This window comes from Rattus norvegicus, chromosome 16, assembly GCF_036323735.1.
Source record: "Rattus norvegicus strain BN/NHsdMcwi chromosome 16, GRCr8, whole genome shotgun sequence".
Taxonomy (NCBI): domain Eukaryota; kingdom Metazoa; phylum Chordata; class Mammalia; order Rodentia; family Muridae; genus Rattus; species Rattus norvegicus.
Genome location: NC_086034.1, coordinates 45,186,383 through 45,211,425, shown reverse-complemented (window position 1 = coordinate 45,211,425; position 25,043 = coordinate 45,186,383). Strand labels below are relative to the sequence as shown.

General features: G+C 38.2%; 1 protein-coding gene and 1 pseudogene across 1 annotated transcript in view; both read left to right on the top strand.

The window, feature by feature from the left end:
• The window catches only part of Aga (aspartylglucosaminidase), a 58,323-nt gene extending 38,112 nt beyond the window's left edge, over positions 1 to 20,211 (top strand). The window contains exon 11 of the transcript XR_010058288.1: positions 17,113 to 20,211. The gene's annotated coding sequence lies outside the window, so the exon portion shown is untranslated. The remainder of the gene's footprint in view (positions 1 to 17,112) is intronic.
• On the top strand, positions 8,969 to 11,005 carry LOC134482374 (high mobility group protein B1-like; annotated as a pseudogene).
• Positions 20,212 to 25,043: the final 4,832 nt, after the last annotated feature.

The following is a 25,043-nucleotide window of genomic DNA, read 5'->3' as shown; positions in this document are numbered from 1 at the left end:
ATTTGGTTCTATATGATAGTTTGCATTTGTATTCTGAATAAACATTTTTGGAGTGTTTCCTAAGTTAGCTTCTTTTGATCCTCACATCAACTCTGTGAGGTGTACATACTCAGCATTTGTAACTTGTATTTTATGGTAATGCAATGATGGTTGAAAAGGCTGAATGTCATCACTACAAAGTAGGCAAAAGGGAGACTACAATCAGGCCTTAATCATACAATGGTCATCTCATGTTCAAACCAAGGAAAGACCAATAAAACAATACAAACAAGCATTAGGTTCGATTATTTGGCTGGAATAGGTCTGATCTCTTAAAATCCAGTTAATTCGAATAATCAAAGGTGTTCTTGAACAAGAAAGCACCTGGATTGAGGGGGCACATAAACTGACCACAGTATGCTCTTACTGTCTCAGTAGCACTTACAATATAACACAACACAGTCAGAGCTTCCTTTACTCTTTCCCTTGCTTTCTGTCAATCTGCTTAATGAATAGATGTCTCTTCTCAGTTCTCTTTCTCTTCATGCCATTTGCTACACTGAGGTTCTGAGAAAGAAATCAGTTCATCCTCAAGTATGGTTATGATTGTGTGAAAAGTCCACAAGTGAAAGATAACACATAAAGAAATGGATGTGACAGACATAGCCCTCAGGAGAGATTTTGTTGTTTTCATAATGTCAACATAACATACTTTCAGTTTTAAAATAAACTTGAATTATCTTAAAGTGTAGTTTTGAATAATATGAAGATATATTTGCCATGGGGCCAATGATGTTAGACTAATTTATGCTACCCCTTAGAGGATTACTTTCCGGTTTTACTTTACTTTGTGGTGGCTGTCACTACGTAATCATTTACAAGCAGGTGATGAGAAAATACATTTTATATTGCTCTTGTGTTAAGTCAGAGCCCACAACTCTGATGTACTAAGGAATCCTCTTTACTTAAAAATAAATTTTGCTATATTCCAAGATCCACTCTAACTCTTCAGTGGGAAATTTCTTCTTCATCTATTGAGGGTCTAACATTTCATAGTCCTCAAAATTCCATGTGCTTGAAAAAAACCTTCCAGAGCTGAACATGAGGGAACAGCCACCACCATCACCAGTCCACCTATATTCCCCAAAGGTATTTTGGTCCCAGATTTGCTTTATTTCCTGGTATTTAATGCTGTTTCTTCTGTGCCTCTCAAAGCTTCTAACAGTACAGACAACTCCATCAGTAGAGTCCTGTCTCTGTCAGTCCCTGTGCAACCTATCCTTCTAGGGCATCATGTTCTCAGACACTGGGCAGACACTTGTCTCTTCCTTCTGCTGTGGCATTGATCTTTCAAAGTGCCCAGGACTTGAAAGCAACATCCAGAAGGATTGGTTGACAACTAACTTTGCCTGCTTTCTCACCTACATAAGGAGTTGCAAAGGCCTCACTATTTGGTTGGCCAAGATTTGAAACCGCCAAAAAGGAACAAAAAGAATTAAAATCTGTATCAACAAGTTATACGGTAAAAATGTGCTTCATGTCTCAGCTCTACCAAAACTCAAAGTATGAAACCCACATAAACAGAATATTAAATACTCTACATTAAATATTTTGGATGGAAATTATCTGTGAAGCAATATACCTGCATTCACTTGGGTGGATAAATATTCTAATTGAATTAATGGCTTCCATCATTGTTGAAAGTATTTCAGGAAAAAAAAATAAGTGGGTCACAGACAGAAAGAAAGATAGAGAGGGTATTGTATAGTCAATACCAACTGTCAACTCTTGTCGTAAAAATATAACAATAATAAAGAGTAACGGTGTCTTTTACCCTGCTAGGTCTGGCACCTCAGTGCCCCAAGATATCTGCTAGATATCTTGGCGGAAACACATCCCAGCCGCACTTTCCTACACTCTAATCGTCACATAAAAGAACATATAACACAATAACCTTTGACCCAATTGATAAGATATAATTGCCCACTTAAACATACAAAGCCCGGTACCGTCCATCCCTTAGGAACATTAATAATAACCTGTAAATACACAGAGCAGAATCTTAACATCACCTGCCATGGCTTCTCACCCTCTCCTCTCTTCTGTCTCCTCCTTTCTGTTCTAGTCTCCTCCTCTTCCTTCAAACTTCTCTCTCGCCCATCCTTCCTTCTCCTTCAATGACAGGCCTCCTTCTATCCTGTACCTGCCTCACCTGTGACATCATCCTACAGTCAACTTGAAAGGATCTAGAATCAGTTAGGAAATAAATCTACAGGAACAACTACAAGGGATTTTCAAAGTTGGGTTAACTGAGGTAGGAACTCCATCCCAAGTGTTAGCAGCACCATTCACACATGCTGGATAAATAGACTGGACTAAAATGGAAAAAGCCTTCTAAACACCAGCATACTTATCTTTCTGCTTTGGAAGTTTGGAAGCAATGTGACCTGCTTCCTTAAGCTTCTGTATTCCTGTTGTCCTCAACATGATAGACTGTATTTTTGAACTATGAGTCAAACTAAGTTGTTCTTTTCTTAAGTTGCTTTTACTAAGTATTTTATTACTGCAGTAAGAAAAGTAATGAATGTACAGACAGATGGACTGGTAGTGAACAAACAGAAGTACTACAATTAGCAAACAATTAAAAGACCTTGCACCTTCTCTTCTTCTGATTCATGGCCCCTTATGTTTAGATTGTCTTGTTCTATGTTTGTGTTCCTCCACAGTTTTCTTATAACAGGGTTCCTGAAGTATTTCTATGTTTCTTGGATCTTATAACCTGTGATTAGAACTCCAGCCCTTGGTTTCATAGTCATGATCCATTATCCATTAAGCTTTCATTGTACTACTGGGTGTCTTGCTGACCTTAACTTATAACTTCCATCTACTCAGCAGACTTATTTCCAGTCTTCTGCATATATGCCCAGGGAAACCCCTTCTCTTTTCATTGGTTTCTGTGCTATTCTTACTAAAGCAAGGTCATTGCTACTCCATAACTTACAGTACCTTAAGGTCTGACTAATATCCTAAGTATTGTATGAAAATTATTCAGATGACTCTAGCACATCCCAATGCCTTCTTTTTATGAATCTCTATAATATATCTGGTAATATGTATTTGATAACTTTCCTTGCTTTAGTGAAATTTCATTAAAAGAGTCTATATTGAAAAAATTTCATAACCCCTCCAATGTTGTATTTAGACAAAGTGAAAAAGTTGTTTAGTCCAGATAGGTAATGCATTTCAATACACATTTGAAACCACTCTAGATGCTGTCCATCAAGTTATCCAAACAGATCACAGTAGTGGCCTGAGAGCAGAGGGGAAATAAACTAAAACTGCTTCTGCCTCTTTGTGCTTCACCCCATGTCTGCAGGCAACACTTTGTAGATATAGGTCTGGTGTCCTAGACATCTTCAACTACAACTTCCCCTCTCTCGTCCTCATTTTCAACAGCCATGAGTGTTCATTGAAGGCACCTTTACTGTGACAGAGGTTACTATAGTCCATTGTTTTAAAGGTAACTTTTATATATGTTATGGTCAATGATCTCAAACTAAGAAACATATGACCAATTTCTGATTCTAGAATTTTGTACATTTATCTCATAATGACATGACCTGCTTTTTTAGAATATTTGACTGAAAGAATAAAATATTAACCCTAGGTTTCAGGTAGAAGATAATAAAGGCTCCTGATAAGGAGGAAGATAGATATTTTTAATATACCTGAACTTGCAGCTAGCAAATCCACATTAATAACAAAAGAGTTGTGAAATGCAGCTATATATAATGGGATGAATGGCAGACTTAACAAATGTTTGGACCTATAATAACAGAAATCAGAATGTTATGACTTCCACACTTGGTACAAGTGTATCAGGGCACTATAGAAGAGATAGAGAGAAGTGTCCATTTCACTTAAGAATAACTTTCACCATGGGGAAAAAATCTTAAATCTCTAAATCTCTTAGAGCTAGCAAGAGCTAATAATTGGGTCCTAGCCCACATTTGTCTGCATTTCTTTCTTCCTAGCCTACTTTTCTGACGAGCAACTCTCACTGCCTTTCATCCACATTTTACCAGACTTCTGCTGCTTCCAATTCCGTCTTTCGTTTTGAAATCATCCTTTCAGAATGTCTGAGATAATTTTCCCTAGCAGAGCTTTCTAATCTAAAACAATTGTGAGATCTCCATTGCCCATTGTTCCCATACCGTGTGTCAGATGGGAAGGGTTTCAAAGGGAGGACAAGTAGAAGAATCAAGAGGAAGGAGTATTAAGAGTCTGTCTAATACTGGAAATAGGACTCTGGAAAACAATAAGCTAAGAGGAGACAGAGCAGAGCCAGTAATGAAGGAAGGAAAAGAAACAAGTGAGGAAAATAGTATGAGCTTGAAAGGGTGATTCATGGGAAATTTTTAAAGGTCTAAAAAGAGCAGCAGTTTAATGGGGTGGATATAAAACTAGAAAACCCCACTCTGTGAACTGGTAAGTGTAAAAACTAAATTACTTCAAGCTGGACATGGATGTACTCGTAGATAATATTCTTGTATAATACTATGTGGGATAGTTCTCTAGTATTACAAACACACCATAATTCTTTTGAGAGTAATATGTTGAGCACAGTCATTCCTCCTTTTGTGAAAGTAGACTCAGAGAAAGGTTTATAGAAAATGAATCATAGACTTATTAGGAATATCACTCCAAGTGGAAAGATGTCACTTGATTCTATGAATCTACCACTTATTAGCTTGCCCAATGCACATATTATTTCTAAGTCCAAAGTTTGTGTCTCTGAAATGGGAGACATGATAACGCGTATCTGGGATGTGAAACTGAGAAAGATTTTTGTATACAACTGTTTTGAACCATGGTACTTGAAAAAATGTTACAAATGAGACATCCCTATTACTTTGAAATAAACAAGAACTGCAAGGGAAGAGAAGCTGGAGAAGGGAAGTAATAGAAATATTAGGGCAAAATAAATGTTCATGATAAGTCCTGGAGATTTGAGGATTTGCATCTGGAAAAACTGATAGTAGAAAATTTAAGAAAAAGAGGGCACAGACAATCACTAATATTAAAGCACATGGTGTGATACAAAGTGACAACTCAAGAAAAGGTCAAAACCATTTTATCTTAAATATTCTTTTTGTACAAGTGATGGTTGTAGTCAAGGCTCTTTAAGAGAAGTGTAAATGAGTTATAGAGGCTGTGCATGGGTTTAAGAACAAATGATCAAAAAGCAACCAAACCTAACAAAAAAATATATAAGGATCATAAACTGAGACAAAGCTCAACAGAGCTCTGAGCCTGGTGTTGACCATAGTCTTTCTATTTGCAAATTAATACTCTAGATAATTTAGTCTCTCTCTCTCTCTCTCTCTCTCTCTCTCTCTCTCTCTCTCTCTCTTTCTCCTCTCTCTGAGAGAGAAACATACTGAATTATCTAGAATATATATTTCAAAGATATATATATATATATTTCAAAGATGTATATATTTCAAAGATATATAAAATTCAAGTATATATAAAACCCCATGTGGTCCTTCACACCATAGGGATAAAAAATATCACATACTGATAACTGAAAAAGAAGTGTTTGACTTACTAATAACTAACAGCAACAATGAAAAACAAGTACATAGTGATATTTAAACAACAACAACAACAAAAAAAAACAAAAACAAAAACAAAAAACCCCAGATATTGTCAAGTCAACTACATAGCAGGCCTGACCTTTCATTCTGTGTCCAAAAGCATCATGAGAGTTAATTTAGCTCACCTTAAAAGGGAAACTCTCAATGCTTCATGGTCAATAAGGCCACAAAGATGTTCCCTATGGCAACTTGAAAGACAGCAATGGATGGCAGACCAGTAAAGCTTGAGACATTTATTTCCAGGCATTTCTTTTGCCTGCCTGAAACTCCTCCTCATGTCATCAATCTCTTGATATACTCTTAGAAAATCATTATCCTCTTCTCACCTGGAGGAATTCTCTCCTCTTTCAGACCTGAAGCAGCAGCCACTCTTTGATGTTATATCAGACTTGACAGTAGCTTGGAAAGACAATGTATATGAAAGAAGAGTAATACCCCTGACTCCCATCTTGAGTTCCACCTTTCAACTGATGTTTTCTGTATAGTTTTATCACTGAAACTAGTTTTATCAAACAAGCTAGGGACTAATGCCTTGTGACCCATAATTGGATACATGGCTTTTTCACATCCACTCTCCTAATGCTATCACTCCTCTGATATTCTTAGCTTTATTTTATTTTGGAGAAAAACAAATGCTCACATGTGAAAATGTTACCATAAAAAGTAGGTTATCCTTAAAGGTGTTTAATGATTTTTCACAGTCTAAGAAATCATAAACAGAGGCTTTATTTTTATAATAGTGTTAACCTTTGTTTATGACCCATTTTTTACAGGCAACTTGTTATTTACAGAGAACAGTTATGTACCATGAATTAGCAAGTGTAACTTTGTTCAGATGATGCTAGGGTATCCCACTTCATAAATCCCGAGCTTAGCAATGTGCCATGCATTTAGATGAAATTTAATAAATTACGATCTTTCATCTTTTCTTCATGCTCATTAGCAAACAAGTGTTTTCCTTCCTGTGTAGCACATTTTTGTACTAATCAATCATAATTTTAAAGACCAAATAGAATAAATCCTCAATAAACCATATGGATTTAAGGAAAAGTGCTGATAAGAAACATTTTTAAATGCATCCATTGTTAGTACGAGAAAACTATGTAAAGTAGTATTGATTGTTTTTCTTTTCTCATACCCTTTTCCCTTCCTTCCTTCCTTCCATCCTTCCTTCCTTCCTTTCCTCCCTCCTTTCCTTCCTTCCTTCTTTCTTTTGGTGAGGCACATGAAAACAGAGTATTAGGGAGCCCAGGTTGTCCTTGAACTCCTTATGTATAGAACACCTTTAATTTTCTGGTCTTCCAGATTCACCTTGCAAATGCTTTGAGTACAAGAAACACAGTCATGTGTCATCATGACTAATTTTGGTTGGAAAGATTTGTATTTTTGTATTGGCTTTTTCATAGAAAACAATGAAATTCCATTTTTGCACTCCCCAATTAAATTGCACAATCTAGCTAAAGTTCATTGACCTTTTATTTCCACTCCCTCTTCATTTAAAGGAGAAAAATATTGTAACTTCTGAAAGAATCACCAGTAAGTAAGTGCTCTTCCCATAACCAAGAACCTCAGAAAAGTTAGGATAAAACAAAAAGGAAGAGGACACAAGCCTAACAGACTTAATATATAGAAAGCAGAGCAATACATGTCAACTTTTCTAATGATGCTAGAAATGCCAAGAGAGCTTTTTACAAAACACTGATGCCTAGGGTGGGCTGTGGTGGGCCACATCTGTAATCCTACCTCTCAGGATGGAGGATAGGAAGTTGGAGGCCAGTGTGCCCCATACAGGAAAACAGTGTCTTAAACAGTAACTGCCATCATTAAAATTAATGTGTCTTACTTTTAATGTGTCTGATTTCATTGACTTGGCTTTAAACTTGAACATAGTTATCATTTACAAATGTTCTTGATACTGTTTAATTTTAACACAGTTAGGAATCCCCAGTACCAGGCCAGCATGTCAAGTGTGATTTACTGGACCCTGGGTGGGGTTGGGGGAATCTGGAAACACTGTCATATTGTTCATGAATTCAAAATTCAGTCAACAGTGAAAGTGAGGTTCACGTTTGATTCTTCCCTGTGTTGATATTGGCAATAATGGTAGAAAAACAAAAAACGGACAAACCATGCCTTAACAGAAATCAAGATGTTGGCACCAAACGGGAATCTCTATCACATACATTTCATAGTAACGTAGCTTGAGGTTAAAACAAAAAGAAAGTATGCTTCTTTAGAAAAGTCAATGTGGAAAGCGATAAGCATGATTAACTTTGTTAAATATCAACTCTTGACTATCTATCTTCTTAATATTCAATGAAAAAAACTGGAATTATACAAGAAGTACATCTGCTGTCTACCAAAGTATAATGTCTTGAGGAAAAACATTTGTGGCAGTTGCAAGCTAAAATTAGCCTGTGTTTTCACAAAGTAGCAATCTAATTTGAAACAGTATAAACTGCAGTTTTGTAGATTTGTGTGTTTGGCAGATATTTTTTATTGAAAATTATTGAAAGTAAACCTGATACTTCAAGGAAGATGTCAGCTGTGTTCTAAATAGTATGATCTGAATTTTCATGTGATAATTAAATTTTTTGAAAACTTGACATCTATAACTGTGAGATTTACCAGTTTCCTGTTAGTCAAAGGCTTTCGTTATGAGATCATTATTTATAATAAGTATGATTTTATAATGGTACCAAATAATTGTCACTTTTTCTTTATATGTGTTGCTTGTGTGTGTGGGCATTCTCTCTCTCTCTCTCTCTCTCTCTCTCTCTCTCTCTCTGTGTGTGTGTGTGTGTGTGTGTGTGTGTGTGTGTGTGTGTGTGTGTGTGGGTGGGTGTGTGTGTGGGTGGGTGTAACCTACAGAACAATCTCAGATATTACTCTTGAGAATACTTTTTCACCCATTTAAGACTAGGCCCCTCATTGGCCTAAAACTTATCAATTATGTTAGAATTACTAGCCAGTGAGCTCCAGATGTTCTCCTACCTCTGACTTTTCAGCTCTGGGGTTACAGACATGTACCACCACTTTGTGTGTGAGTGGGAATTGAACTTAGATCCTTGTGGTTACAGGGCAAAGTCAAAAAGAACTGAGAATAAAAACTGTCTGCATAGTAGAGAGAACGGTAATGGCCCAGGCCTGAAACTACAGTGGTCTAACCAGAGGTTTGAGACTCCTCTGTTGAAAAGAAGATACAAGCGTCTGGCTCCTGCTCTCACAGACCTTGCAATACATTGAGCTCCATAGAGACAGCACCAGGGCAATTGAGAGCCGAAAGGGCACTGGGCGACTCTGTGCCTCCCAGAGGAAAATCAATTAACATGGGCAAAGGAGATTCTAAGAAGCTGAGAGGCAAAATATTCTCATATGCATTCTTTGTTCAAACCTGCCTGGAGGAGCACAAGAAGTACCTGGATGCTTCTATCAACTTCTCAGAGTTCTCCAAGAAGTGCTCAGAGAAGTGGAAGACGTTGTCTGCTAAAGAAAGGGGAAACTGGAAGATATGGCAAAGGCTGGCAAGGCTCCCTCTGAAAGGGAAATGAAAATCTACACACACCGTCCACCCACCCCCGCCAAAGTGGGGACCAAAAGGAAGTTCAAGGATCCCTATGTACCCAAGAAGCCTCCTTCTGCCTTCTTCTTTTATGTTCTGAGTACTGCCCCAAAATCAAAGGTGAGCATACTGGCTTATCCACTGGTGATGTCACAAAGAAACTAGGAGAGATGTGGAACAACACTTGCCATGGATGACAAGCAGTCGTATGAGAAGAAGGATGCCAAGCTGAAGAAGTAGGAGAAGGATATTGATGCCCACAGAGCTAAAGGAGAACCTGATGCAGTGAAAAGGGGGGTGGTCAAAGCTGAAAAGAGCAAGAAAAAGAAGGAAAAAGAAGGCGATGATGAGGATGAACAAGAGGAGGAAGAGGAGGAAGACACAGATGATGATGATGAATAAGTTGGTTCTAGTGAAGTTTTTTTTTTCTTGTCTATAAATCATTTAACAGCCCTGTACACAACTCACTCCTTTTAAAGAAAAAAATTGAAATGTAAGGCCATTTAAGATTCGTTTTAAACTATACAGTCTCTTTTCTGTATAGTTAACACACTACCAAATGTGTCTTTAAATAGCCCTGTCCTGGTGGTATTTTTTTTTTTACTTTTTTTCCCTTTTATTGGCTATTTTTTTATTTTACATTTCAAATGTCATCACCTTTCTTGGGTTCCCCTCCAGAAACCCACTATCTCCCCCTACTTCTATGAGGGTCCTCCCACATCCCTGACCTGACATTCCCCTACCGTAGGGCATCAAGCCTTTACAGGACAAAGGGCTTCTACTCCCATTAATGCCCAACAAGGCCATCCCCTGCTATATATGCAGCTGGAGACATAGGTCCATCCCTGTGTAGTCTCTTATTTTATTATATTTTTTATTTACATTTCAAATGCTATTCCCTTTCCTAGTTTCCCATCCATAAGCTCCCTATCCCATCCCTCTCCCCTTCTTCTTTAAAAGTGATCCCCCTCCACAAGCACCCCCCTTTCCCAAATACCCGCCTAACATTCCCCTACACTGAGTGGTCCAACCTTGACAGAACCAAGGGCTTCTCCCATTGATTCCCAACAAGGCCATTCTCTGCTACATATGCAACTGGAGCTATGGGTCTATCCATATGTACTCTTTGAGTAGTGGTTTAGTCCCTGGGAACTGGTTTGTTGGCATTGTTGTTCTTAGAGGGCTGCAAACCCCTTCAACTCCTTCAGTCCTTTCTCTAACTCCTCCAATGGGGACCCCATTCTCAGTTCAGTGGTTGGCTATGAGCATCCCTCTCTGTATTTGTCATGCTCTGGCAGAGCCACTCAGGAGACTGCTCTATCAGGCTCCTGTCAGCATGTACTTCTTGGCATCAGCAATATTGTCTACGTTTGGTGGCTGTATGTATATAGGCTGGATCCCCAAGTGGGGCAGTCTCTGGATGGTCTTTCCTTCAGTCTCTGCTCCAAACGTTGTCTCTGTATTTCCTCCTATGAATATTTTTTTGTTCCCCCTTCTAAGAAGGACTGAAGCATCTACAGTTTGTTGACTGTATCTTCGTAATCCTAGCTTTTGGGCTAATATCCACTTATCAGTGAGTACATATCATGTGTGTGTGTTTTATGATTGGGTTACCTCACTCAGGATGATATTTTCTAGTTCCATCCATTTGCCTATGAATTTCATGAAGTCATTGTTTTTAATAGCTGAGTAGTACTCCATTGTGTAGATGTACTCCATTTTCTGTATCCATTCCTCTGTTGAGGGACATCTGGGTTCTTTCAAGCTTCTGGCTATTATAAATAAAGCTGCTATGAACATAGTGGATCATGTGTCCTTGTTATGTGTTGCAGCATCATTTGGGTATACGCCCAGGAGTGGTATAGCTGGGTCCTCAGGTAGTACTATGTACAATTTTCTGAGGAACCTTCAGACTGATTTCCAGAGTGGTTGGATCACTTACATTCAGACCAACAATGGAGGAGTATTCCTCTTTCTCCACATCCTTGCCAACATCTGTTATTGCCTGAATTTTGATCTTAGCCCTTCTGACTAGTATGAGGTGGAATCTCAGGGTTGTTTTGATTTGCATTTCCCTGATGGCTAAGGATGTTGAACAATGCTTTAGGTGCTTCTTATTGGATATTCTTCAGCTGAGAATTCTTTGTTTATGTTTGTACCCCATTTTTAATAGGGTTATTTGAATCTCTGGAGTTTATCTTCTTGAGTTCATTGTATATATTGGATATTAGCCCTCGATAGGATGTAGGATTAGTAAAGATCTTTTCCCAATCTGTTGGTTGCCCTTTTGTCCTAACCTTATAGAAGCTTTGCAATTTTATCAGGTTCCATTTGTCAATTCTTAATCTTAGCACATAAGCCATTGGTGTCCTGTTCAGGAAATTTTCCCATGCCCCTGTGTTTGAGGCTCTTCCCCACCTTTTCTTCTATTAGTTTGAGTGTATCTGGTTTTATGTGGTGGTCCTTGATCCACTTTGACTTGAACTTTATCTTTTTCCCACTGATGGTCTGCTGGTATTTTCAATAGCCACTAATCTTGCCTGGTACAATCTGGGGTTTTAAATTAGCATGGAAATTTAAAGCAGGTTCTTATTGGTGCACAGCACAAATTAGTTATATATGGGGACAGTAGTTTGGTTGGTTTTTTTTTATTTTGGTTTTATTTTTTATTTTTTTCATCTTCAGTTGTCTCTGATTCAGCTTATACAAAGATAATTGTTGTTCTGTTAACTGAATACCACTCTATAATTGTCAAATGTGGCTGTTTTGTTGACATTATGAATGTTTCTAAGTAAATACAATTTTTAATTAAAAAAAAAAAAGAAAAGAAGATGCAACTATGTTGGCTGTTGTAAATTATTCTGATTTTGAAGGTGAGTCAGAATTTGCTCTGAGATTTTTGTCCTTGACTGATTACCTCTGATGCATATAAAACAGTGTTTAAAAGAGTTTTGGAGGATGCTAAATGGTAAGCAGAGATGGGGAAATTGAACCTTGCTTTGTTCTATGTAGTGTTTACCTTCCCCCTAATTCCTCTTGGTAGTTTAGCTGATTATTGTAAATGAAGTAATTAAGAGAGTGACTGAGGGTCTCTGATAAACTGCTTGACTTCTGTTTATCCTTATGGCCTTGGATATATCCCAAAATATAGATTTCCATAACTGACAACTAAAACAGCAGGACAGGCTTGACAAGTTTCCAATGTATTGTCAGAATCCAGAAGAATCCAGAAGCGATTACATCTTAGTGGTCCCTCTATGAACACTGGAGTTTAAAGGAAGCTGAAGAGGACTCAATGCCACTCTTCTGCTTTAAGATGGATAACACATGCTGCCTTGGATGCTTAGTTCAGGCTCTTACCAGATACGAAATCTAAAACTCTGCTCACCCTCTGTCTTTGCAACATGCAGACCTGCAATCAGTGTATGTATTTCCAATTTTCATAAATTACTTTAAGACATCTGACATGTTTTGTCAGAACAGCAGAAATATCCTGAGATACTGTCCTTAACTAGCCTTAATTCTCCATTGGACAAGGCCTTGATTCATCTGAGGAGAAAACCCTATGTTGGAGAACTGCTTAGATGAGGTTGATCTGTGAGCATGTGAGAGACCATCAGCATTGTTAGCTGATTTAGGAGGGTCATACTGATCGTGGACTGTAACATTCCTAAAGCAGGTGGTCCTGGCACACAAAAGAGCTCACTAAGTATGAGCTACAGAGCTAGCCAGAGCCTAAATCAGCACGTAGAATTCTCCGTCAAATGTTCTCTGTGGTCCTGCTCCAACATCCTTCAAAGATGTATTGTATGTAACCTGCTAACAGAAATACATCCAGTCTTTCAGTAAGTTGATTTTTTTCTAAGTTTTTGTTTTGTTTTGTTTTTGCCACAGAAATGGAAAGGAAACTAGAATAGCTGTTGACCATGAGTCTCTAAAGTGGAGCTTAAGACCTTGGAATAGGGCATTTCTACTCACCGTGTTATAAGGCTATCAAAACAAGCTCAAGAAAGATGGGAGATTTGAAGATAAAGGCTAAATAGTATTGAAAAGAGATTTTGGTTTTAGTTGCACCTTTTTCTGTATGTGTCTATGCATGTGTGTGGACACGCTAGTCATGGAAATGCACATGGACATCAGAGAACCTGAGAGAATCAGCTCTCTTCTCCCATGTGGAGATCAAACTCTGATCTCCAGGCTTGGTAGTAAGTCCAACCCACTGAACCATCTTGCCAGCCTGGAGAAGAAATTTTCAATCTTTTGGGATACAATCTTTTTCTCAGAGTTGGGACTGTTATTTTAGTCTGCGATACTTAAGTAGGTTTGATAAAATACATTTACAAGAGCTGACTGTGGCATGCTGCTCTTGCTTAGCCACGCTTCCTATGAAGTGCTACTTGAAAATCAAATTGCCACATTGCATTTACATCACATCTTATGCCTGGAGTATTGTCCTTTGAAATAGATTGGTCAGGGTACGCTATTCACAGAAGAGCAATAAGCTACCAGCTTGATATTGCCCCTGAATCTTTGCTCTCGTGGAGAGAATGCCAAAGTAAGTTATCACATACTACACTTGAAAAATAAAGAGCCCTTTTAGACCAAGCAGAGTATGAAAAAAGAGAAAACAAAAAAGTGTCTTTCGGTAACTAAACACGTCTTCATTCAATGACAGTGTTTTCTATTGTCAGGCACTGTTGCAAAGTTGAGTGTTAGCCTCTCCCTCAGCATTCCCCTAACTCCCTAACTACACACTTTAACTTTACTTCAAATCTTTTGTCCATCCCATTTCTCCATCATATGTACAGTCACAGGTCATTGAATATACACAGATTTTTCACTTACAGATCTAGGGAAAAGGAATATATTCATGAGTGGGTAAATGTAAAAAGTCAGTTTTTTAAGAAATTTACTTTGATTCTGGGTTTTTAATATAAGATTAATTCAAAGCAATGCTTGAGAGAAAAACATTTTAATTTCTTTCCTTTTTATTAGATATTTTATGTATTTACATTTCAAATGTTATCTCCTTTCTGCCCCTCTCCCACCCTCTCTCCTTTTACTTCTATGAAGATGCTCCTACTCCTACCCACTCCCACTTTAACACCCTGGCATTCCCCTACATTGGGGAAATGAGCCTTCACAGGACCAAGGGTTTCTCCTCCTATTGATGCCGGACAATGCCATCCTCTGCTTCATATGCGGCTGGAGCCATGTGTCCCTCCATGTGTACTCATTGGTTGGTGTTTTAGTCCCTGGGAGTTCTTGGGAGTCTGGTTGGTTGGTATTGTTGTTCTTCCTATGGGGTTGCAAACCCCTTCAGCTCCTTCAGTCCTTTCTCTAACTCCTCCATTGGGGTCCCTGAGCTCAGTCCAGTGGTTAGCTGCAAGCATCCTCATCTGTATCAATAAGGTTCTGGCAGAGCCTCTCAGGAGACACCCATATCAGGCTCCTGTCAGCAAGCACTTCTTAGCATCAGCAATAGTGACCAAGTTTGGTGGCTGCTTATGGGATGGATCCCCAGGTGGAGCAGTCTTTGGATGGGTTTTCCTTCAGTGTCTGCTTCCACAATTTGTCCCTGTATTTCCTCCCGTGTTTATTTTGTTCCCCCTTCTAAGAAAAAGGTTTTAAAGCATCCTTTAAATATCTGCAGCCCTAATGTTATGTTGGAAATAAATCAGGATCAATTAAGTCCTGTAGTCATTACATACTTTTCTAAGAAAGGTATTGCTAAAGTCCAGTATAAGCCTAGAAGCCCCTAAAACCTTAACTCTGAATATGACATGATCTTTACCTTATTAATATTTTAATACAATATAAATATATCAATATAATGTGGTGATTCAATATTCTGAAAAATATCTCATATTCTGAGAGACTGAAACTTTTGCTGGACCTCACACCCAAAGTCAATATAATAATCCGTTCCCATAGCAGATTACAGCTGTAACTGTAAGAGATTGCAGTCTGTAACTCCAATTCTAGGGTATCTGTCACCGTCACACATATAGGTAGGCAAAACAACCATGCGTGTAAAATAAAGTAAATATTTGTTTTAAGTTGAATAAGTTTTAATAGAAAAACGTAAATAAAATATAGATTTTATAGTTTATTAGAATATATTTGACATGAACATGAAAAGAAAAAGATCCATGAAGAAGAAGGGTGAGAGGGGAGGTGGGAAAGGTAAACAGAAGGAGCAGGAGCAAGGAGAATTCACTAAAACAAAGGCTAGAGGGAGATGCCAGAAGGAAACCTGCTACTTTGTATTTCTTGAAAATTAAAATGTAAAGGGGAGCCTGAAGGGAAGAGTCAGCAGTTATTGAGCACTTGCCACTCTTCAGGAAGTCCCTGTGTGAGCAGTTTCATCACCCAATGGCAGCTCACATCTGTAACTCCAATTCCAGCCCTTTCGCCCTCTTCTGGCGTGTTCAGGTACTGCATGCATGTGATTCACGGGCATGCGTTCAGACAAAACAGCCACACTTATAAAATAAAAATATCTTTTGAAATAAAAATATTTTTTATTTCAGGCTAGAGAAAGAGTTTGTCATTATTACATGACATTTAGGAACCTACTTGATTGCCAATTATCAAAGTTCAGATTGATACCTACTGTTAGACTCGGGGTTTTGATCTGATCAATTTAGATTCTCGGCAGATTGATTTTAACCGTTTTGTGATGTGGTTAAGAAAGAATGACGAATAAGAAAGATCAGCATGGGAAGCTAATAATGAGTAGATTAGCAGGAGAGGAAAAATTAGTAAACTAGATTAGTTTAGGCCTCAGTCGATTAGAAATCTTGTCAGGGTTGAGGAATCAGAGAAATCTAGATAGATGAGAAAATCAAATTTTTCTCACCATGCCATTGGACCTTAGCCTTTCTTAAGATATACTGTGAAAATGAATGTGGGAAAGTCAGTAAAGTACCTGCCACATACAGCTTGGAGAGGGGGGGATGTTGGTTTCAGTCGTCAACCCCTATTCTATTAGCCTTTGGCCTGTTCACAGGCAGAATATTGTGAAGCCTGGTGTGTGTGGTAGATTCTGCTATCTCATGATGGACAGGGAGCAAAGAAAGAGGAGCTGAGTATGGACCAGAAACAAGCTCAAGTTTATGGCCCAATGACCTATTTATCTAGTTAGTCCCCCTCCCCTCTTCCCTTCTCCCACCCCATCTGAAGTTTTTACCTCTCTTAAAATAGCATGACCAACAAAAGACCAAAGGTTGAGTATCTGAACCTGCAAAAGACATTTCATATTCAAATCATAGGGAGTAGAAGAATTGATATACACTGTGTCAACCAATCCCTTCCTTTCATTGAATATTCATTGTGACAAGAAAGATTTTTTATTCTAAATGTATAAAGTGATTCGACACATCTATTTAATATATTTATTTTCTAATATTTCAAAACTTAAATCCATCTGAAAGTTATCTTAGTATGAGGGGGGTGAAGAATGGGTGCTGTACTTCTTTTATATAAATAAATAATTTCTCAAGTTTCCTCTTTTCAATTCAAAGATGTCTTGTATGATGATATTACATTCATTTAGATAGGTTATTTAACGTTTTCAATCTCCAGAATTGTTTTTATGATTTTTGTATGAATAAGAATTTTGCACTATGTTTATTGAAAAGAAACTGACACATTTATACTTTGGAGATTCTCTTTGTAAAAAGTTGGTGTTTCCATGTCTTGTAACCACGTTTCTTTAATTTTTGGTTCATAGTTTTATTCACAAGTACTTAGGAATAATATTTGCAAACTGAACTGTAGATATAGGATGTATCTTTATTGTCTTTTTCTCAACATATAACCTGTTTGTACTAGTGACTATTTTTAAGAAGAAGTGAACTAATCGGCAGAATATGCATTAGAAAGCATACTTATTATGTTGGTTTACAGAACACAGTCTGGGTAGTTCAAAAACTATTTTGAGCATGCTGGAGAGACTGCAAACCCGGAAGAAGCTCCTTGGCAAACGAAGCCGGAAGTCTCAACAGTCCAAGACTGGTGCTCCAGGCCAGGAAGATTCCCGGAAAGCTGCTGGCCTCCATCCACATGATAAAGAAAAGAAGGCGAGGCTCTCCATCAGTACAGGACAGCAACTGAGTAGACTGACTTCTTAGGAAGAAGCAGCAGTGGCCAGGCAAGCCCCACTGCTTTTCCTTGGACTTTTATATCTAGGCTTCCAACAGAAAATGCTGCCCGCTCTGGGGAAGGTTTTCCACATTGGTTAACACTTCCTCCCATTCCCGCACAAAACTTTCCAGATCCCTTCAGGGCTAGCTAACCATCACAACATCCTCTTATCCTCTTTACATATTGTCTAGATCTCCCAGAGCGATACTTTACATCAGCTTATATTCAAGTCAGAACTCAACTGTTAGTTTTTGTTCCCTAACAATAAAAAAGCCTTCCTTCCCTCCCTCCTTCCTGGGCACCTGGAATTTTGTCCAAGGCCTCGTGCTTTTAAGGAGACTTTGTGCTACAGAGGTGCATCCCCAGCCCCCATAGCATCTGACTCAAATGGATGCGAGTATAAATAGCCCGTGGAAGTCAACACAACACAGTGAAGAAGAGCATTTGGGCCAGGAGTCTCCCAGCTTCTACATAATTTCACATAATTTCAAGGACTGTAAGAACAATATCCTTCTGCAGCCAGATGAATCCTAGATATTCATAAGTTATTAGCTTAATTACACTGAGCAGTGTATGCAGACTAGATAGGTTCTGCTAAAATCTTTTCTTTCTCTTGTAAGTGGTTTATTGCAGTCCCCCAAAGACTCTCATTCAGGTATACATGCAGTTATAAGTTCATATTTTATTTGCATATTAACCCAATGAAAATGTAAGTAAGGACCTCACTTAGAATGCAACAAAAATTCATGCTGCAGAATGCAATCTTGAAAATTATTCACCTAGACAATACATGGAGCATGAAAGTCTAAAAACAAAATAAACTTTAACTCAGTGGTATAATTCAAGTTTATTAAATTGTCCTCTATGAGGGTAAAAGTTTATACTGATTTTGATATTTCTACACATATACACTCAATTCAACAATCAGTTCCACTAAAGGCCGATAACCATATTTCTGAAAGTTAACAAAAAAATTTATTCAAAAGCCTAGAAGTATTCATGTACTAACAGATTCTAGATTTAGACATCAGTGTGAATTCATGTTTACTTTAATATTGATAGATAAACATACATTTATAAATAGGTGTGTGAGTGCATTAGTGTTTGCATGTATATTTTCATCCTCTATCTGTTGAGAAAGATAAGGTTCAGTCATAACCCATCAATGCTGAGACTCAACATCTTAATTTTTAAGACCACAGTCCAGTAGACAGAGCCAGAGTTCTTGGGAGAAATAAAAATTCTAGGACTGAGCAGGAAGCATAAAGCACAAACTCAGAGCATCTTATAGTGCAAAGTAAAACACTATCAAATACACACACACACACAAACACACACACACACACATGAGGGGGAACACATGCAAGCTGACAATTTGCAAAAGGGAGGATAAGTGACCAACTGAAAATGCCCCTAGTTCCTGGGCACAGTGACACATACCTCTAATCTTAGGATTAGGAAGTAGGAGCAGACAGATCTCTGTGAGTTTGAGGCCAACCTGACTTACATAGCAAGTTTCAGGCCAGTTTCAGGCCAGTTTCAGGACTACATAGTGAGACCTGTCCAAAACTTAATATGTAAATAATGTCCCTAGTTGCCAAAACTGGAATAGTCTAAGCAAATACAAGCCATGTGGTGGTGAGATAGCTCAGTGGGTAAGAACACTTGTTGCCAAGCTTGAGGAAGGCAGCGGGATCTGAACCTATGTTGTGGAAGGAGAAAATTGATTCCTACAAACTGTCCTCTGACCTGCAAAAGTCTCAGTCTCTCTCTCTCTCTCTCTCTCTCTCTCTCTCTCTCTCTCTCTCTCTCTCTCTCTCCCTCTCTTAAGCAAGCAAGAAATAAATAAACAAGCTTTTACAGAAGATTTGTTTTTAATTTTCAGTGTATAAGCATTTTGCCTGTGTGCAAGTCTGTGTAGTACATGGGTGTCTTGGGTCCATAGAGGTCAGAAGAGGGTGTCAGATTCTCTATAACTGGAGTTACAAACGCTTGTCAGCAGTCATGGGGATGCTGGGAATTCAACTGGGTTTCTGTGGTACAATAGCTGGTACTCTTAACTACTGAGCCATCCTTGCAACTGCAATAGATAATTGAATTTTAAACAAAGAAAATACATAAAAATAACACCTGGGAACAAACAGTATAAAGACTTGTCATATGCCCTGTACCCAATGTCCCCAACTAGTAATATCTGCCGGGTTTGTGTGGCATATTTGTTACCATCCATGAACCAATATCAACACTCGTGTTACACGCAGATTTTGTCAAGGTTTCTCAGGTGTTTTAACTCAGATATCGGAAGTGGTCCAGCATGCCTTCTGTTCACCAACACAGAGTTGTCACAACTCCCGAGGTGCCTCTGGGATGTGACAACAGATTCTCTCATTTCTTAAGAATTTTTATAACCATAGTATTTCTTAGATTCACTTGCTCAGGGCTTATGATGAATGTCCTTCAGCTGAGATCTCGCTAATGTTTTTCTTATAAGTAAAAGGAATTCTGTGTGTTGGGGAAAGAGGAACACAACAGTCACCTGCTGCCTGAAGCCACATAATCCACTGTCACTGTAGACCATGACTGCCTGACAGAAAGTATGTGGTGGCCTTTTTCAATGTAAAGTCAACCCCTGCTTCATAACAATTCATAAACAAGTTATTATGGGTTCTCTAAACCTGACTCACTGTTTATATGGAGGGGTGTTTACATAAGAATTTGCCTTTTTCAATTTCAAGTACTCTGGTTTTATTTAATCTATAGATACCCATTTTTCCTTAAATATTTCCCATTAAATATTTCCCATTTTCAGGAATATCTGCAACACTTTGTTGTTTTAACAAATAAAGAGGTACTTAATTTCCATTGTGTTTCCATGAAATTCATTTTCATAATATCATACAATCACTTAAACTGCTAAGTCAGTATTCTCAAGTTGCTTGAATATTTATCGTAAGACAGCAAGTACAATAATTTCCAGTTTTATAATTAATGAAAAGATCTGGAAAAATATTTCTAGCTGGTATAGTAAGGGTGGGCAACACATTCTTAAATTTTTATCTTGGTCTTTTTTTTAAGATTTATCTAGTATGTATAAGTACACTGTTGCTCTCTTCAGACACAACAGAAGAGAGCATCAGTTCCCATTACAGATGGTTGTGAGCCACCAGGTGGTTGTTGGGATTTGAACTCAGGACCTCTGGAAGACCAGTCAGTGCTCTTAACAATTGAGCCATCTCTCCAGTCCTTATCTCAGTTCTTAAATATAATTCCTGTCCCTATGAACATACTTTAATTAGAACAGTCAGATACAGTATACTGATTAAAGGCTAAGTCATAGACATTTAAAAGGTTGGGTGAGCCAGCAGTAATAAAGTGATTCTCAGGCCGTACTGTATATCCACTTTGCCAAGCACAAGCTTACTTCTGCAAGCATTGTTTCAAAAGATTTATTTATTTTATGTATATGAGTACGCTGTCACTGTCTTTGGACCCACCAGAAGAGGGCATCAGATCCCCTTACAAATGGTTGTGAACCACCATGCTGGGAATTGAACTCAGGGCTTCTGGGAAGCAGTCAGTGCTCTTAACCACTGAGTCATCTCTCCAGCCCCTCTGAATGCATTTTTCTTATATAATTTCTAAAATATTTCATAGATTCAATCCTTCGGTTCTTTCATGAGTGAAGCCTACCCTGATTTTGAATATGCAAATATAATTCTGGTTATCATTTATGCCCCAACCTGCAGGGGGCGGGGCTGGGGGCGTTCAGCGGAGACCTGAGGAAGGGGTGAAAGAATCGGGGACAGGAGGCGCAAAGAAGGAGAGCAAGTCCTAGTCTGATCAAGCTCTCAAACTTTATTTCAGGGCAGTGGCTTATAAAGACAAGCAAGAAGGAAGGCCACACAGGGCCCAATTCCTCACCGTCACCACCCTCCCATTGTTCTTTCGGTTCCTGCAATCCTAACCTGTAAATTATGGGTGTACTGATAAGAACAGATAACTGGCTAGGTTTCCCACAGAGGCTGTATAAATGGGCTTGACATTCCTGAGAATATTCCTGAAACAGAAGGTGTATAAGTGGGCTTGGCACATTTAAAAATTGTAATGATATGGGACCTATTCTAAGTAGCCCTTTTCCATCTTTTTATTTAAATTTGTTCTCCATCTTTTGTGCATCCTCTGAAGGAAGTTGTCTACTTTCCAATTATACTATATAATAATGTGGCCTGCTTAGTTTTTCTCCTTCACTTTTTAAAATCGTTTCTGTTATTCCCAAGGCCCCGAACAATTATCCTTGACTTGAGTTTGCCATTTCCTTCTCATCCTTTTCCTCTGCAACCCCCTCTCAACCCTTTCTAACAGATGCTCTTACCTAAATCATACCCACACAGAGATTCTTATTTCTATCTTAACCATTTCACTATCATTTCCGACCTTCCTCTCGTTTGGAGCCTTCTTAAATCTTTAACTTAAGGTGCTAGAGAGATGGCTCAGCAGTTAAATCTTTAAACTTGGAGTTTCACTAAACCATGAATTGTGACACCTTACTGTTATATGTCTAGTTTTCAAAGCTTGGTTATATTCCTGGCCTTTTCTGTGGTGATTGATGGCTGTATCACTACCACCACCCCATAATACCTTTCAATTCCTCAGTAACCACTCTCTTCGTTTACTTTTTGTGCTCTTTAAGCCTCCTCACTCCCACACCTTGAAATCATCTCATCTTGAAAATCACAGTGAAGTACTTAATTTCCAATGTGTTCTTGTGAAATTATCATCACAAATATCATCTAATAGATACCAACTGAATTCCAACTGATCTTGCAGAACATGTAGAGAAGTGTGTTTAAGGCTAAACGTAAAGTTTTAGGCTGCACTGAAGTTCCTACCCTTATGTTTGTTGGTTTATTAAATTTAACTACTATGAGATATAAGAAAGGAATGCATTTGAAACTGTGTGAGATTAAAAAAAACATATATTTTGACTCTTGATCTCACTAATTTTATGTACTGTATGCCTGTTTTGTTTTTTTAATTTTTTTCTATCACTATGGGTACTAGTGAGCAAACTTTCTGCTTCTTTGTTTTTTCTTTGTGTGCAAGGGCATGCTATGTGTGTATATGTTTGCTTGGGTGTGCAGGCCAGAGGTTGAGTCTGGGCGTCTTTATCACTGTCTACCTTTGTTTTTTAAGACATTTTATTCATCTAGGCTGTCTGGCTAACAAGCTCAAAAACACTCCTGTCCCTTCCCCTATCCCTAGAATTACAGATGTGTGCCCCACACCTAAGAGCTTTTACTTCGGTTCTATGGATATAAACTCAAATCCCCATCCTTATAAAACGAACACTTCACCAGCTGAGCCATCTTCCCAGCCTCCCCTCCTACTTTCTAACTTCTGAAGTCTGGTAAGTTCAAGAACACCAGTGTCTTTGAAACAGGCTACAAAAACTCAGCTTTGAATCAGATCTTTGTCTTTAGGGTCATAGGCACTCTGCAAATAAGCCATAGAAATACATAAGACCTGTATATGATCTCATGATAGTATGTTTGTGTTACGGTCTTCTGTTTATATCACACTGTTGTATCCACAGTGTCAAAGCACAGATGTTATTGAATCTATTACTAAAGTATCTTAAGGTAAAAGAAAATTTCATTCAACCTCTGAGGTACAAGCACCATGACCATTCATTTCGGTGGATAAGATTTGAAGCCTTTTAAGAATGGTTAGTTTTTAGAAAAAATAACTTTGAGATAAAGAAAAACGATACCATTTTCTATTCATTGTAGAAAGTTTGACTTTGTATGTCAAGAGGTTATATTTCCTAGAGATGAATAATTAAAATGGAGATGTGTTTAGTATATATTTACCTTTGCAAAGTGGCACGTATCTTGTATTTTTCATCTTGAAAGCAATTAGATGTATTCTAAAGACAGAACAAGGGATGAACCGGCCTTTGGAAGTGGGAAAGATGAAAATCCTGGACAATGAGGACTCTCCTGCCTTTGCATAATTTCAGAGTGTACAGGGGTGTAATGCTGGCATGCTGATTATTTCCAGAGTGTTTCAATTAGGTGGAATCTTCTGTACACAATTGAGTCTCTGGAGAAAACAAAACCAAATAAGTCTTTTAAATGATGCTAGTTGTAGTAAGCTGGAGAAGATAGACAAAATTCTGATAGTTAGTTACAATGAATACCAAGAAGAAACTTTTCACTGTTTATCCAGAGCCTCTGTGAATTGACACAAACACGTGCCCTCAGCCTTTCTCACTTTTCTGCTGACCGGAAACAATAAACGGAATGAGTCCAAACGATCGCAGTCTTCAGTGTTTCTCGCTCTCTCTCTCTGCAGCTTTGGAGCTAGGTTCAGGAAGGGTAGAAGGAGTGGGATGTAATGCTACCAACTGACTCCAATTCACTTGGGAAAAAGCTGCTCAGAAACCAAGTTGTGTTTGCTTTTAATGTGTGATATTGAGCAGCCAATTTTTTTTCATTATTTTTGACTCTGCTTCTGCCTACTCTGCTTTTCTGATACGTTGTAGACACTGACATAAGCTTACATTCCTCTGATGAAAAATTTACGACAAACTTCCTTGCCTTTGTTAGGAGTTACACATGAATCACTTTCTACCACTACGCTTGAGATGAGGAACAGACAGTAGGAAAGGAAAAGAGAGGATATAATTTGCTCTTCCTAGGAGACTCACTAGTTACTTGCCAGGCCTCATTAGTATAGGGGAGGGAAGAAATGTCACCCCAGAAGGTTGAGATAAAGTCATCCTCCCAAAACAAAGTCAGAAAAATCCAAATGTAATGGATGAGATCAGTTATCTATAGAAATGCGTTTCCCTGAAGAATAGCCAAAAGGATTATGTGGAGAAATTTAGGAAGACCCTGAGGAATCTGACAATAGAAGAAGCTTGATTGTATCCATATATTTCTAACAACAATCTAATTACAGTGAATGGATGAAGCAGTAACACAATCAAGCAGTAACTTAATCACTTATAGAGAATGGATTAAGTGCTCTAATCGCAATCAACTGCAGGGTAACTCAACAGAAGGAAGCATATTTTATCCGAAGGGGATGACTACAGGAAGGAAGTGGGGACACCAAGAATCCAGGCTTTGTCTATGACTCCAGCTCCCTCCAGTGTATGATGTACAGCCACCACACTGTTTAAACAGACAGGTGGAACCAAAGACTGTTTCCATAGTGATTGGGGTTTCAAAGCTTATCAACAAAGCAGCAGGTCCTTAGCAGCATCAAGCACCAAAGAATGCATTCCCAGAATTACCAAAACAGCCAAAGTGTAGTTAGTAAAAGTAGTGAGTGAATTATAGACATATTCATCCAACAACCATTCATGCAATGGCTTCAGTAATACTTTAGCCACTGGCCTAGGAGCTGGAGACTCACTATTGAAAATGAAATCTATATAAGTTCTCGAGGAATGTTCTCTCTATTACTTTATTTTATTACCCTGATTATTTCTAGGAACAATATATGGGAACTGAAAAAAAATCACAGGGATCCTAAACTGATCTCAGACTTATGGAAAGATCCTTTTAGTTGACCTACTTACACCTTATTTAAAACAAAGAGACTGAGAACAGGAATAGATTTAAGTGGAACTAAAATTAGGTTAATACAGTGAATTAAGTAAGTGATAATAAGTTCCTCAAAATGAT